The sequence below is a fragment of the Jaculus jaculus genome, chromosome 1 (assembly GCF_020740685.1).
Source record: "Jaculus jaculus isolate mJacJac1 chromosome 1, mJacJac1.mat.Y.cur, whole genome shotgun sequence".
NCBI classification, from domain to species: Eukaryota; Metazoa; Chordata; class Mammalia; order Rodentia; family Dipodidae; genus Jaculus; species Jaculus jaculus.
The window spans coordinates 174,397,099-174,413,375 of record NC_059102.1 but is presented as its reverse complement, the minus strand read 5'-3'; the positions used below and the strand labels follow the sequence as shown (position 1 = coordinate 174,413,375).

The following is a 16,277-nucleotide window of genomic DNA, read 5'->3' as shown; positions in this document are numbered from 1 at the left end:
TGTATTGTCTTAATCTGATAAATTGAAGATAGAACAGGAGCAACTTAGAAGAAAAGCATTTCTTCTTTTGGTGTTTGTGTGTGTATATGTATGGTGTGTGCACATGTGTATATTCAGTGTGCACACATCTGTGTGCAGTTATAAAAGTCCTGTTCACAAGGATGATAATGCCAGAGGAGAATGTTGGGTGTCCTACATCACTCGTCCGCATCGTTTCCACAACGTCTCTCTCTGAATGCAGAGCTACCATTTTTGGTTAGTCTGGCTGGCTAGTGAGTACCTGTAATTTTTCTGTCTCTGCCACCCTTTAGGAATTTGGTTACATGAGTGCATGTCTAGGTCCAGATTTTTTTTTAATTTTTTTTTTTTTTTTTGAGAGCGACAGACACAGAGAGAAAGACAGATAGAGGGAGAGAGAGAGAATGGGTGTGCCAGGGCTTCCAGCCACTGCAAACGAACTCCAGACGCGTGTGCCCCCTTGTGCATCTGGCTAATGTGGGACCTGGGGAACCGAGCCTCGAACTGGGGTCCTTAGGCTTCACAGGCAAGTGCTTAACCGCTAAGCCATCTCTCCAGCTCTAGGTCCAGATTTTTTAATGTATGTTCTGTGGACCAAACTAAGGCCTTCTTGGGCTTTCTCAGGCCCTATTAAGCCTTCATGCTAGTTTGGAAAGCACTATTCCCAGTTGAGACATCTCCCTGCCTTCTAGAATAGAACTACTTCTAAGCAAGAAGTAACTCTTAAAAAATGTGTTTGTGGGTCCAGGTGTGTTGGCACATGTCTTTAATCCCAGCACTGGGGAGGCAGAGGTAGGAGGATTGCTGCGAGTTTAAGGCCACCCTGAGACCACACAGTGAAATACAGGTCAGCCTGGGCTATAATGAGACCCCATTTTGAAAAAATTAAAAAAAATGTGTTTGTGGAACCTGGAGGGATTGTTCAGTGGTCAAAGATGCTTGCTCCACAATGTAGAGTCCATGTCTGTAATCCTGACCAGCACCTACAGTAATGAGAAGTGTAGTCAGGAGAATACTGAAGCTCATAGACAAACTACACTGGCCTTCCCAGCAGTAAACAAGAAGTCTGTACCTGTTTCAAAGTGTAAGGTCATAACTAGGACCCAGAGGTTGTTTGTTTGCTGACCTTCACATGTGTCACAATAGCAAACACACACATACACACACACACACACCCTGCAAAGAATGAGTACATACCAACATCGTTCTACAGGTAGACCTCAGGAATACTCAGAATTTAAATCCAGCTTACTATTCAGAGCCCAACATGGACTCCTGAATAGCTTCCTCCTTTGGAGGTATAAGGGAAAGTATGACACAGCCTTTGTTTTCTGAGCATCCTCCAATCTAGCTCCCTTAACTTCAAGGAGGTAATCACCAACACTTCTACACACTTCTCATCAGTTGGGGGTCCCAGCTTGTGGAGGGGATCCTTAAATGAACTTCAGATACACATTTTAGTCTGAGCCTGCATGACCTTAATGAATGAAGGGACACACACACACACACACACACACACGCAGACTAGGAGGTAAGTCACATGTAGTTTCACTCCATACTGACTTGATGTCATTTAAAGGTTTCACTACTTTCTCAGTGATGCCAGTTCTACCATCACATGAGCACTGCTATAGAATTTTTCTTTATCTGTCCTGTTCTGTTGTTTTGCATTCTATTAGTTCTATTGTCATCCTGACCACACACAGTGTCATTGGCTATGAAATTTATTGGTCTCTCTATTTTAGGCATGAAGCTAACAAGCATGATTGTTGGTACTGCAAATGCATTTATTTGTTTCTCCTGGTCCTTTCTCACCTCAGATTTTCTGAAAGTCAATCTAGTAATAGTTCATGCTACATTACTTTCTCCATTTCTTAGAAAATCTTCATGTGGACTGGAGTGATGGCTTTGCAATTAAGGCACTTGCCTGTAAAGTCTAAGGACCCAAGTTCAATTCCTTACTACCCATATAAGCCAGATGCACAAGGTGGTGCATGTGTCTGGAGTTCATTTGCAGTGGCTGGAGGCCCTGGTGGACCTATTCTCTCTCTATCTGTCTCCTCTTTCTCTCTCTCATAAATAAATAAAACATTGTAAAAACAAAACAAAAATATCTTTAAAAAAGAAAATCTTCATGAGCTTGAACACATGGTTCCTGAAATTAACTGTCTGACCAGAGCATTTTGTTGTCTCTAAAAATACTGTACCTATTCAAGGCTAAAAAAAAGAAATCAATAAATAAATAAAATAATAGTTATAGACAGAAAAAACCAGAGGCATAGGGACTTTGCATTGGGCAGAAGCACTTACTGGAAAACTTTGTAGAAATGCCTCAAGGAATTGAGACTTTAAAAATAACTGTTAGTGCATATCTTTTTAAATATTTTTATTTATTTATTTATTTGAGAATGACAGACAGAGAGAAAGAGGCAGATAGAGAGAGAGAGAGAGAGAGAGAGAATGGGCGCGGCAGGGCCTCCAGCCACTGCAAACGAACTCCAGATGCGTGTGCCCCCTTGTGCATCTGGCTAACGTGGGTCCTGGAGAATCGAGCCTCGAACCGGGGTCCTTAGGCTTCACAGGCAAGCGTTTAACCGCTAAGCCATCTCTCCAGCCCGCATATATTTTTATATTCTGTTCTTCTATACTGAATTTTACTGATGTATAGGCATAAAATAAATGGCATTTCAGATTTGAAATGCTATTTGCTTTCATGGTAATCTCAAACATTCTTTTTTTGAATTTTTTTATGAGTTATGTACATAGTGTATGCAGTGATGTTGGTACCATCAGTAACCTCCTTTCTGTCCTCTCACCTCTGCAGGGACCCTCCTCCTTGGGGAATATGGGTTGTGCATTGGGGGTTAGCCATCAATTATGTGTAAGAGGCAATGTCTTTTTGCATAATGACCCAACGTGTGGCTCTGGCATTCTTTCCTCCCTCTCTTCCACAAATTTTCCTGAGCCATGCTGGGTTCATTTTAGGTCTGCTTCAGTGATTAGGTCTTGGAAGTCTCTATGTCTCTGGATATCTGGTTTGGTAGGAGTTGAGTGTTCTTTGTATCTATCTCCTTCATTCTTGTGCTGGTACCAGGCCCACCTAGAAAGCAGCACTCTTGCTTGTTTCCTCAAATACTCTTAGTTTCAGCTGGGGCCCTTTTGAGGTGTGATGAGCGGGTTCTCTCCTTAGAATCTGCATCCATCTGAAAAAGAAAAGCAATTTCTCCCACATAGAGTGACAATAGTGCCAGGTAAATGGGATAACCAGTTTTTTTTTTTTTTTTTTGAGAGAGTGTTCAATAGGTGTAGGTGGCCCTCTCATAGTCCACAATTGGTGGGAACTTGATAATGGAGAGCAGGTTCATTTTTGGAAATGGGTCTGACTTGCTTCCCAGCTCCAGCTATGGGTTCCATTACACTGAGCAGATCAGTTAGCCAATTCAAGAGCAGTTGGTTTACCACCATGGCTGTGCACCATTGTTTGTTGCTGAGTAGCTTAGACCATGAGTTGCTTGGACAGATATTGGTCATTTTTTCCCAATGCCTCATGTAGCACCTTTGGTCACTAGATGAGCTAACTGTCTGGGGACTGACTCTCTTCTAGCTTCCAGCCATGTCACTCCATGTTAAGTGCCAACAGCATATGTATGGTGTTTTCAGCAGAAGGATCTTACCACTAACCTTGGGTGGGTCATCAAGTACTCTGACAGAAATCTGTCTTCTTTTGAGTAACTTTGTAACAATAAAATTTGAAGAAAAATGGTCAAACCTGGAACAGATCACTCTCAGTGAACTCACCCAATCACAGAAAGATAATTGTACAGTCTCAGTCATCTATGGCTCCTCACCTGAATCTACCTGACATGCTGACATACCTAATAAGTGTCTTGAGGAACGGACAATAGGGTGAGTAGGGTGGGGGGTAAGGGCAGGGGAGCAGGACACAAAACTGGACCCAAATGGCAATGGTACCATAAAATTCAACATCCTAAAAGACACAAAATGACTGAACCTTCATCAGGCCCTTAGAGGAAACACCTGAATCACAAGGCCCTGGAGAAAGTATGATGAAGATTGACCTTAATCTTTTGCTGTTTTTGTCTCTCTCTTCCTGTTCTCTCTCCTCTCTGTCTCTTTTATATTACTTATCTTTTTCTTTCTTCTCTTCTTAGGCACTGACCTGTAACTCCCAGTACCAGCATATGGCTAATATCCTCAAATATTCTTTCTTTTTCTTTCCATGTTTAATGGTTTCAGGATATTTAAATTTTAATCCCTTTGTCAATTCCAAAAGAATCTAAGACATAGCTTCTGAGACAATTGATATTCAAAAATATTTTTGTAGAGTTAATTTGTATGTTTTTAATTACAAGTACATATTTCAACATTTTATTTTGGATCTATGTAAAAGGAATAATTGAAAGACTGAATCTTTCAGGTGAGAATTCTTTGTGATATAGACTTCTAGACCTCGTGGCCTGATTATTTGGATGACTTTGTTTTAGAAAACTGTCCCACTACCCATTCCAGGCTTCAAGGACACAGAATAAGATCATTTGACTACTACAAATCATCTTAGCAAACAGTATTGTTATTTTCCCATTATCCACTAGCAGTATTTCAGTTGAGAATAAGAGGCGATATGAAATTTTCAAGACTTCCTTAGATCTTGTTTGGGAGCTTATTTAACCTCCTTCCATGTTCTTACTAGACAATAGTTTAGTGAGTCCTGACTTGGGTACCTCCAATGGTGAACTTTTTCCCAAGTGGATTGCAATCATCTGATTCTGCTATGATAAGTATAAAGAAAGTCTCAGGCAAATGCTTAGTACTGAAAGACTCTCCGGGTGACTGCTAATGTTGATTTTCTTAAGATATCCAGTCTCTCAAGGTCATATTTCTCTTAACTGATAATTTGTTGAGTTGCAAGTTATACTCCTCATGCTCATCAAATTTATTTGGGGAGGGTTCCTTTTTACCTTTTTTACAATTCTTGGAATGGAAACCATATATTCACATATGCTAGGCAAATACTTAGCTACTCAGCTGAGCTACATGCTGAAGCTATCTTTAAAATAATTCTTGATTTTTTTTTTCAAGGTAGGGTCTTACTCTAGCTCAGGCTGACCTGTAATTAATTCTGCATTCTCAGGGTGGCCTCGAACTCACTGCAATCCTCCTGCCTCATGTTGTTTTTGAAACTTGTCTCATGTAGTTCAGGCCAAATTCACAGCACAACAGAGACAGGACTTCAGTCTAAAATCCTTCTATTCGCATCTCCTGCATGCTACCATTATGGGCATGCATCAACACACCTGACTAAAGCATATCATTACATTCAGAAAAGGGGCAGGGAGTAGGGAAATGATGGTACCAACATGTGATGTTTACATACAAAATATGTCCATATATAATAATAAAAAAAAGACAAAAACATTTTAGAAATTGCTAATTCAAAAAACAGAAACATAAATTTATATCTGTAGTTGTAAACTATGTGGCATTATAATTTTGTATTATTTCTTGAATTTTTTTAATATTTCAAACTATAGAACAATGTCACCATTTTAATTATATAGAATAGTAGGTTTTTGTGATTTCTCAGATAATTCATTTTGATAAATAGAAAAGGAAGACTGGAAAAATTGTTAAGAAGACTATTTAAGTAGCATTTATGCCTATTCTGGGTGTTTAGTTTCTCACAAAATAGTGAAAAAAGTGTTCACAATAAAACTTCTGGTAAGCAATAAGTGAATATAAATAAGGAGAATTGCAGGACTATAGTATGTTTCCTTACTGTCAAGTATAAGAATATTAGTAGCATTCAGGGGTATGTGTATTCCTATATACATATGCCTGTTATGAAACTGTTGTGTGTTCATATGTTTATGCAGTGTTAACTCCTCTTGCTTCTGCTCATATAGACTGTGGTAGTTTGATTCAGGTGTCCATCATAAACTTAAGTGTTCTGCATGCTTGAGGCAGTGTATTGTTGGGGCTGGCTTATGGGTGTTATATGCAGTGCCCTCTTGCCAGTGTTTGGCGCACACTCTCCTGTTCCTTTTGTCTACCTTGTGTGGGCCAGGGGGTGATGCCCACCCTCTGCTCATGCCATCATTTTCCTTGCCATTGTGGATCTTCCCCTTGAGTTGGTAAGCTGAAATAAACTTTTATTTTTTTTCCCAAAAACTGCTCTTGGTCAGGTGATTTCTGCCAGCAATGTGAACCTGACTTCAACATAGACCTTTCAGTCTGCGAAACAAAGCAGACTTAATAACCCATTTCTGTTTATGTTTCAGAATAAGGAATGGGATTTTAAAAGCTATTGTGGAATACATATTCATGATGATAGAGTAGACCAATTCTTGATATATGGTATATTCTATTTAAAAAATGTAAATTTTGGTAAACATAAAGAACATTATTTCAAACTAATTTTGAATTGAGAACACTCGTAAAATGCATATAGTGTTCATCTAATAACAGTTGTATAGTTGTATAGTGCAAGATGTAGCCACTTGATATTCAAAAAGCCCAGCTAGTGATCTATTACTTTGTTACCTGTGTACTATCTTGTGCTGACATGAAGAGTCTAAATTCTCACTGCTGACTTGAATGACTCAATCCTCAAATCCCCATGCTTGGAGACTTTCTGATCCTGAGAACTGACTTGGAATCTCTTGATCTGGTCTCTCCTGAGAACCAGAGAGGTCCAGCTATCTAGAATGAGACCAGGTAGCATAGTGCGCTAACCTACTGTAAGTCTGCTATAACTACGCCATCTCCGAACCCGTGTGTCAGCACTGGTGGTAATAAGGTATGGAAAACCTTCGTTTTAAAACAAAAATTGTTAAAATCTGTGTAGTGACTTTGAAAGTTTCTGACTGCTATAAAAGCAATTGTTTTTGCTTTAAAGAGTATGAACAAATTAAATACTGGTTAAGAAGCTTGCAGCAATGTAGATATCATAACAGGAATACATGTTTTGTTCTCCTTGATGAGATTAGAGTTGACTAAAAACTTAAATAAAATTGACTACTTGGAGTTTGTGAACTTTTTTTTTTTCAAGGTAGGGTCTCACTTTAGCTCCGGCTGACCTGGAATTCACTATGGAGTCTCAGGGTGGCCTTGAACTCATGGTGATCCTCCTACCTCTGCCTCCCAAGTGCTGGGATTAAAGGCGTGTGCCACCATGGCCGGCTTGTGTTTGTGAATTTTTAAAATCTTATTTTATGCTCTAAAATAATAGTAATGGCAGGCTTAAAATTTACTAGCTTCTGAAATTACTTATGGATTTTATGATTTCTATATAACTCCTTAAAAATCATTTTCTGTGCCTACTAAATAATTATTTAAAGGCCCACACCTATTTGCCATATCAGATGAAGATTAAGGGAGCTGTCTTCAGCTTCTGTGTCCCCAATGAGGGTGAGTTAATTACTCTTTCTTGGGCAAGTAACACCTGTTAAGTGTATTCTGTAGAGTGTCACTTCATTCCTTCTAGATAATAATGCATCAATATCACACAAAGATTGCAAAAGAGTCAAACCTCTGGATTATTCTTCCACTCACTAATGCTACAAATAGCCACTGACTTTCCCTGACAGTGACATTCTGAACATTTTATTGATATATTTTTTTGTTTTAGTCTAGGTTGTACACAAAATACAAGTGAACCTTAAGAAAGGCTACTATGTAAGAACAATTCAAAAATTACCAGCAATTATGTTTTACATTTCCTTTATTTTTTATCATAACGAATTTCAATTGCATTTTAATTTTTTTCTTTCTTTATTAGTTTTCTATTCAGCAAATACAGGCAGCTTGGTACCATTATTAGGCTCATCCGTGACCTACCCCCTCCCCATGGCCCCTCCTTGTTGGGTTGTGCATTGTGGAGTTAGCCCACAGTTATGGGTAAGATAAATGTCTCTGCATATCATGACCCAACATGTGGCTCTGACAGTCTTTCCGCCCCCCTCTTCTGCAAAATTTCCCTGAGGCATGTTGGGTTCATTTTTGGTCTGCTTCAGTGATGAGGTGTTGGGGGCCTCTGAGGCTCTGGCTCTCTGGTTTGGTAGGAGTTGATTTTTCTCTGTGTTGATCTCCTTCCCCTTGTGTTGGTATCCCGTTCATCAGGAAAACAGCACCCTTGCTTGTTTCACCAATTTTCCTTAGTTTCAGCTGGGGCCCTTATGATGGGGTGGCTCTCTTCTTAGGATCTGTATCTATCTGAAAAAGAAGCAGATTCTCCAACGAAGAGTAAGTTAGCACCAAGACAAATTAGATAACCCATATTTTTTTAATAGAGAGTTTAATAGGTGTAGGTTCTCTTATAGCCCATGATTGATGGTAGCTTGATATTGGAGAATGGGCTCATGTTTGGATATGGTTCTGACTTGTTTCCCAGCTCCAGGTATGAGTCCCATAAAACTGAGGGGATCAGTTAGCCAAATTAAGAGCAGCTGGTTCCACACCATGGCTGTGTGCCACTAGTGAACTTGCGTGGGCATCACAACAGGTTATTTGCTACTAAGTGGGTTGGACCATGAGTTGCTTGGACAGATATTGGTCATTTTCCTCCAGTAGCCTATGTAGCACCTTCTGACGCTAGATAGATGACTGTCTGGGAACTGACTCTCTCCTGGCTTCCAACCATGCCAATCCATTTTACATGTCAGCTGCATATGGTTTCTTAAGCAATAGGGTCTTACCATTAACTTTTGGTGGGTCATCAAGTACTCTGACAGAAATCTGTCATTCTTCTAGGAAACCTTTTAGGTTTCTCTGATCAAAAGCTAATTGTAGGTGATAGCCCAATGCTGGTACTGGGAGTTACAGGTCAGTGCCCCGTAAGAAAATGAGGAAAAAGATAACTAATATACAAGAGTTAGAGAGGAGAGAGAGAGGTAGAGGTAGAGGGAGGGAGGGAAGATGTAGAAGATTTAGGTTAGACTTGATCCTACCCTCTCCAGTGTCTTGTGTTTCAGATGTTTCCTGTAAGGGCCTGGTGAAGGTTCAGCAATTTGGTCTGCATTTTAGGACGTAGAATTTTATGGTACCATTGCTGTTTGGGTCCAGATTAGTGTTTCCCACCCCTTCGAAGCCCTACCCTCCCTCCCCATCCCTCCTAGAGTCTAGTCCATGAGATACTTGCTGGGTATGTAAGGTATCTTGGGTAGATTCAGGTTAGGTGCTGTAGATGAGTGAGACTATGTGGCGATTTTTCCCTGTGATGGGGTAAGTTCACTGAGAATGATCTGTTCCAGGTTCAACCATATTTCCTCAAATTTCTTTGTGTCACTTTTTTCTTACTGCTGTATAGAATTCCATTGTGTAGATATGCCACATCTTAGTTATCCATTCTTCTAGTGATGGACATCTGGATTGATTCTAGCTCTTAGCTATTACGAATGAGCTGCTACAAACATGATTGAGCAAATCTCTCTGGCCTGTGGTTTGAAGGTTTTAGGGTAGATGCCCAGTAATGGTATAACTGGGTCTGTTGGTATCTCTATAGTCAGCTTTTTCAGGAGTCTCCATATTGCTTTCCAAAGTGATTGTATCGTCCTACATTCCCACAAACAGTGGATGAGTGTTCCTACTCCTGCACATCCTCACCAGCAATTATTTTCATTTGATTTTTTGATGTTTGCTATCCTTATTGGGGTAAGGTGGAATCTCATAGCTGTTTTAATTTTCATTTCTCTGATGATTAGGGATGATGAACATTTTCTTAAGTGTGTATTTGCCATTTGTTGGATTCGGTTTGCAAGTATTTTGTTCAGAATCTTTGCATCTAAGTTCATTAGGGAAATTTCTTGTGGCATCTCTGCCTGGTTTTGGAATTAGGGTGATACTATCTTCATAAAAAGAGTTGGGTAGCTTTCCCTGTTCTTCAATTGTGTGGCACAATTTTAGGAAGATTGATTTGAGTTCTTCCATGAAGGTTTGAGAGAATTCAGCTGACAATCCATCTGGTCCTGGACTCCTCTTTTGGGGGAAGTTTTTATTTATTACTTTTTCAATCTCCATGAGTGTGATGGGTTCATTGAGGTGATTAATTTACTCTGAGTTTAGCTTTGATAGATGGTATGTTTCCAGGAATTTATCCATGTCCTCCACATTATCCAGTTTTGTGGAGTAGAGGTTTTTGAAATAAGTCCTGATGATTCTCGCAATTTCACTTATGTCTGTTGTGATCTGTCCTTTTTCATTTACAATTTTTTAAAATTAATTAATTATTTATTTGAGAGCGACGGACACAGAGAGAAAGACAGATAGAGGGAGAGAGAGAGAATGGGCGTGCCAGGGCTTCCAGCCTCTGCAAATGAACTCCAGACACGTGCGCCCCCTTGTGCATCTGGCTAACGTGGGACCTGGGGAACCGAGCCTCGAACCGGGGTCCTTAGGCTTCACAGGCAAGCGCTTAACCGCTAAGCCATCTCTCCAGCCCTTCATTTACAATTTTGTTAATTTGAAGCTTCTCCTTTTTTTGCTTGATCAAATTGGCCAAGGTTTCATCAACCTTGTTTATTTTTTCAAAGAACCAGCTCTTTGTTTTGTCAATTGTCTTAATTGTTTCCTTGGTTTCTAATTCATTAATTTCTGCTCTGATTTTAATTATTTATTTCCTTTTGGAGCTCTTTGGGTTGGATTTTTCTTGTTTCTCCAGTGCCTACATGTGGATGGTTAGGTTATTGATTTGGGACCTTTCTGTCTTTTTTATGAAGGCTTTGAGTGTATGAATTTTTCCCTGAGGACCGCACTTATTGTGTCCAATAAGTTTTGGTAGGATGTGTTCTTGTTGTCATTCAATTTCAGAAATTTTAAAATTTTATTTTTTATTTCATCTACTATCCCTTTATTGTTTAAAGGTGTGCTGTTCAGTTTCCAGGTGCCGTTGGGATTCATAGTGGGTCTTTTGTTGTTGATATCTAGCAATATCACATTGTGATCTGATATCATGCAGGGAATTATGTCAATTTTCCTAAATATGTGGAGGAAGTCTTTGTGACCCAGTATATGGTCTATTTTAGAGAATGTTCCATGGGCTGCTGAGAAGAATGTGCAGTCTGTGGATTTGGGGTGGAAAGTTCTGTAGATGTACATTAGGTGTAAGTGGTCTATGGTTTTGTTGAGCTCTCTTACTTCCCTGTTGAGTTTCTGTTTGGATGATCTATTACTGATAATGGTGTATTGAAGTCCCCAGGTATGATGGTGTTGGTTGTTATTTCTGTTTTATTGTCAAGTAGGTTTTGTTTTATGAACTGTGGTGCCCCTGTGTTTGGTGCATACAGATTTATGATTGTAATATCCTCTTGATGGATCATTCCCTTGATAAGTAGGAAGTAGTCTTCTTTGTCTTTTTGATTATTTTTGGTTTGAAGACTATTTTTATCTGATATTAATATAGCCACATTTGCTTGTTTCTTCTTCCCATTATCTTGGAATATTGTTTCCCACCATTTCACCCTGAGGAGTTGTCTGTCTTTAGTGGTGAGGTGGGTTTCTTGAAGGCAACAGATTGAGGGGTCTAATTTTTTGATCCATCCTGCTAGCTTGTGTCTCTCGATGGGTGAATTAAGGCCATTAATATTTAGGGTAATCACTGTGAGATTTGATTTGTTCCCTGCTGTGTTGTGGTGGTAGATGTGTGTTGGTGTTTTCATGGGCTTTAAAGTTTTTTGTGTCTACTCTGAGTTTGGTTATTGTGATCTGCTTCTTGTAAGCATTTTAGTTTGGTTATTTGTTTCTTCTCGGTGGAGAATTTCCTATAATATTCTCTGTAGGTTTGGTTTTGTGTTCATATAATTGTAAAGCTGACTTTTGCCATGGAAAGTTTTTCTTTCACCATCTATTATGAAGGATACTTTTGCCGGGTAGAATAGTTTTTGTTGGAAGCCATAGGTTCTTAGACAGCAGTGTTTCATCCCAGGCCCTTCTAGCTTTCAGGGTGTCCATTGAGAAGTCTGAAGTAATTCTGTTGGGGTTACCTTTAAAAGTGGTGTGCTATTTTTCTCTAGATGCTTTTAGCATTTTCTCTTTGGTGTCAATGTTTAGAGTCTTAATGATAATGTGTCTTGGAGAGTTTCTCCTTTGGTCCAGTCTGTTTGGAATTCTGTTGGCTTCTTGTATCTTGATGGACCTTTCTTTTAAGAGACTGGGGAAGTTTTCTTCAATTATTTTGTTAAATAAGTTCTCCATGCCTTTGGTCTGAAATTCTACTCCTTCTGGTATTCCATTGATTCTGCTATTAGGACGTTCAAGTGTATCCCACAATTCCCTCATGTCCTGTTCACAGGAACTTTTGAACTTCCTGAAGTTTTTGAACTATCTGTTTCTTCCATCTTGTCTTCCAGATCAGAGTTTCCACTTTGCTGACTTTATTCTTGAGAGCCTCTAGAGTGTTTTGGACTTGTTCAATAAGTTTGCATTTTGTACTACTTTTCTATGCATCATTTCCATTGCTCTGTCCACTCCCTTTTCACATCATTTTCTGATTTTCTTGATGATTTTTGGAATTCATCCTTGCATTTCTTTATGTCTTCTTTTAGCATGGCCAGTTTAAGGTTCTCTGTATTTTCACTCTCCCTCATCTGTTAACTCTCTTTGAACTCCTTCCATTCTCTTATCAGTTTGTTCTAGCTTAGTGATGGTGGCATCCACACAATTATTGGTCCTTTGTTGCTTTCCTGCAAGTTCTACCAGTAGGTTGGTCAGGGTTGCATTGCTCACAGCTTCAATTTGGTGTTCTGATCCTAATTACTCTTCTATGTTTTGGTTAGATGTATTATTCATTGTAGGACTAGGTGATGTAAATGGATTTTATTGCATTTGATATTTCATGTTGTTTCTTTTGTGCTGTGATCTGCCCATGACAGTGTATGAGCAGGTAGGTGGGTGGATCAGCCTGGGCTGTAGTGCAATGAAAATCTGAGGCAGCCTTGGGCAGTTGCCAAGCAGCCTGGGCTTTGGCTCCCACTTGCCAAAGCTGCCTATCTACTGCCTGACAGGGACACTAAAGTTGCTTAAATTCTCAAGCGGTAATGCACTAAAGCTGCCTGTGTTTGAACTTGGTGGGGGACTGAGGTACCAAGTCCTGAAGCAGCCCAAACTCTGGCTGGGAACACTGGGACCCGGAAAAGTCTGTGTTCCCCTGTCACAGGAAAATTGAGGATGGCCGGTGATGGCACCTGAGCTGGTGCAAGTGAGAGACCCAGTCTGGGCTTGTGTGGCAGTTGCTGTGGGATTGGGCTTGCTGAATGTGCAGTGGCAGGAGCAGTAATGTGGGCAAATGTGAAGAGCAGTTTAAGCTTCCCCACGCAGGGATTGATTGGCACACAATTGGAGCATGGCGGTGGCGGCGGTGGGCTGCAGTGGTGGGGTGTGTAGCGGGGCATGGTGTCGGGGTGCAGCGACTATTTGTTATTTGGTGGGAAGGGTGGTCTAATGACCCGCGAGGGGTTCCACAATTCCCTGTTTCTCCCCCTCTGAGCTCTCCCACTGACAAGAAGACCCAGAAAACTCTTAATGTTTTGCTTTTCTTTCCCAGGGATTTGTAGTGCAGTTGGGCGGTTGCCATCTTGGCCAGAAGTTGTGAATTTTAATTTTGCAAAAGAATAGTTCTCTTTAATATAAAAGATTAGGTGGAACATTAAAATAAATTACTTATTATTTTCCAAAATTTTGGACATATGTTCTGTATTTTGGTGTATTGTTTTCTTTTTTAAACTCTTGCTTTTTGTTTATTTATTTGTACATTTGTATGCACATGATCCAGGGTGTCCCTTGTCCTCACAAACAAATACCTGTGTAACTTTATATGGGTGTTTAGGAATTGAACCCAGGACAGACCATTTTGCTATCAAGCACCTTTTGTCACTGCATAATCTCTGAAGTCTTGATTCTTTTCTCCTACTGCAACACAGATTTGTTTTAAATGCCCAGTTTGTGGTATCTGCTAACATAGCATACAAAAATCCCTTCGACACTTGTTAAACAATTTGTTTATGTATTTTACACATATTCCTGTGGGTAAACCTCCCATAATTCAGGAAGTTTCTCAAAATCTTGCTAGAAAAACAGCTGTGTCAATGATTTAAGGTATATAATAAAAATGTACAATAAAATTTAAAATTACATAGAAAAGTTTTTTAAATTATTTATTTATTTGAGAGAGTAAGAGAGAAATAGGCAGAGAGAGAGAGAGAGAGAGAGAAAGAGAGAGAGAGAGAGAGAATGGGTGTGCCAAGGTCTCCAGCCACTGCCAATGAACTCCAGTTGTATGCTCTATCTTGTGCATCTGGCTTCCATGAGTCCTGGGGAAGCAAACCAAGGTCCTTTGGCTTTGCTGGCAAATGCCTTAACTACTAAGCTATCTCTCCATCCCCAAAGAAAAGTTTGGTATTTGAAAAGTATGAATGCAGTTCTGACATTTTTCTTTGTGATCAAACCAATCTTTACAATAGTATTCATCATGATAAAGTTGAAAAAATTTATCATCATTATAAATTACTTACAATGTACTTCTAGAAAAGAGATAAGCATTTCTGTCCATATTACAGGAATAATACACTTTATTATTCAATGTGTACTAACCTATTAATGATAAAATATATATTATATTTATAATATAGAACATATATCATTTATAACATACTATTATATATACTTATTATGTTAATTATAGTTTACTTATTAATAAACATTCTTTTTTATTTTAGATATTTAATTCAACTGTTTATAAAATATGACTAATTTAAATACATGGAAAAGCAGTAAAATGTGTCTGAATTCATTCCCCAGGGACTTTCTTATGACCAGAACATAAAGATATTTTGCTTAGCTCTCCTTGATCTGCTATGTGGCTCTTTTAATGGGGAACTTTTTGATCCTTGTCTCCATTAGATACAGCCCTCTTTTTCATCAGGTAATGCACTATTTACTCAGCCACCTATCTTTCATGGACATCTGCATTACCTCCTGTGTGACCCTGAATTTCATTGGTGACTTGCTAGTTGTTAAGAAAATCATCTCATATAGAAATTGCATGCTGCAGGTCTTCACTGTGCACTCTCATGGCCTTTGCTTGCTACATTGCCATCTGCAAGCCTCTTTACTACCTGGTTATCATGAACGGAACTAGATGCCATTTCCTAATTCTAGCTGCAAGGGCTGTTGTGGCTGCCTGCTCCTTTTCTCAGTTTTCTATTGCAATCTAGTTGCCCTTTTGTGGCCCTGATGAAATTGATCACTACTTTTGTAATATTTTTCCTTTGGCAAAAGTTGCCTGTATTGCTGCCTCCATCACTGGTGTCCTTGTGCTTGTCAATTCAGGTATATCTGTGGTTTGTTTTTTTCTTATATAATTATATTATTTACTTTAAGGAATCACACAGCTGAAGAAAGATCCAAAGCCCTCTCTATCTGTGGTTCTCATATCACTGTGATCATTTTATTCTTTGGACCAGAAATTTTCTCCTACCTTAGACCACCTACCACTTTCCCTAAGGATAAAGTGTTTGCACTATTTTATACAAGCATTGCTCCTAAGTTCAATCCTTTAATTTATACCTTGAGAAATACAGAGATGAAAACTGCCATGAAGAAATTTTGGTGTTGAACATTATAGCTGAAAAATGAAAAGATTAGAAAAATAAATAAAATATTTAAAAAAAGAGTGGAGCTGGAGACATGGCATAGTGGTTAAGGTGCTGGCCTGCAAAGCCAAAGAACCCGTATTTGATTCCCCAGGACCTACATAATCCAGATGCACAAGTTGCCACATGTGTTAGGAGTTTGTTTGCAGTGGTCAAAGGCTTTTGTGTGCTTGAATCTTACATGCATACATATAGTTTAAAACAGAGCCAAAGGTACTGACAATTATATAAAGATTCTTTTATATTACCAACCAAACTATGGTCCATAAACTAACAAATGGCAGTGAATCATAGCTCAAACTATGCAACAGAACAAGTTATATTGTTTTTGGGATCACCCTGAATTCCCTTTGGCTCTCCAGTTTGTGTAATTTCTGTTTAAAGTATTTAGATGAAACAAACAGAGTTAGTATAGAAGATATGTGAGATTTATGTCAGGGAAAAATGAATCACTCTAAAGGGTTGAAAGTGGACTTTGGCTAGAGAGACCATTACAGAGGGAATCCATCTTAGGGACTAGATGGGGACAATGGTCAAGCCATTGTGCCAAACTATTTTTTAGGTAAGTTGTATATTATTTCTTATTTATTTTTATTA

General features: G+C 39.1%; 1 pseudogene; it reads left to right on the top strand.

Moving 5' to 3' along the window:
- Positions 1-14,787: 14,787 nt before the first annotated feature.
- LOC101601663 lies at positions 14,788-15,643 on the top strand (annotated as a pseudogene).
- The last annotated feature ends 634 nt before the right edge of the window (positions 15,644-16,277 follow it).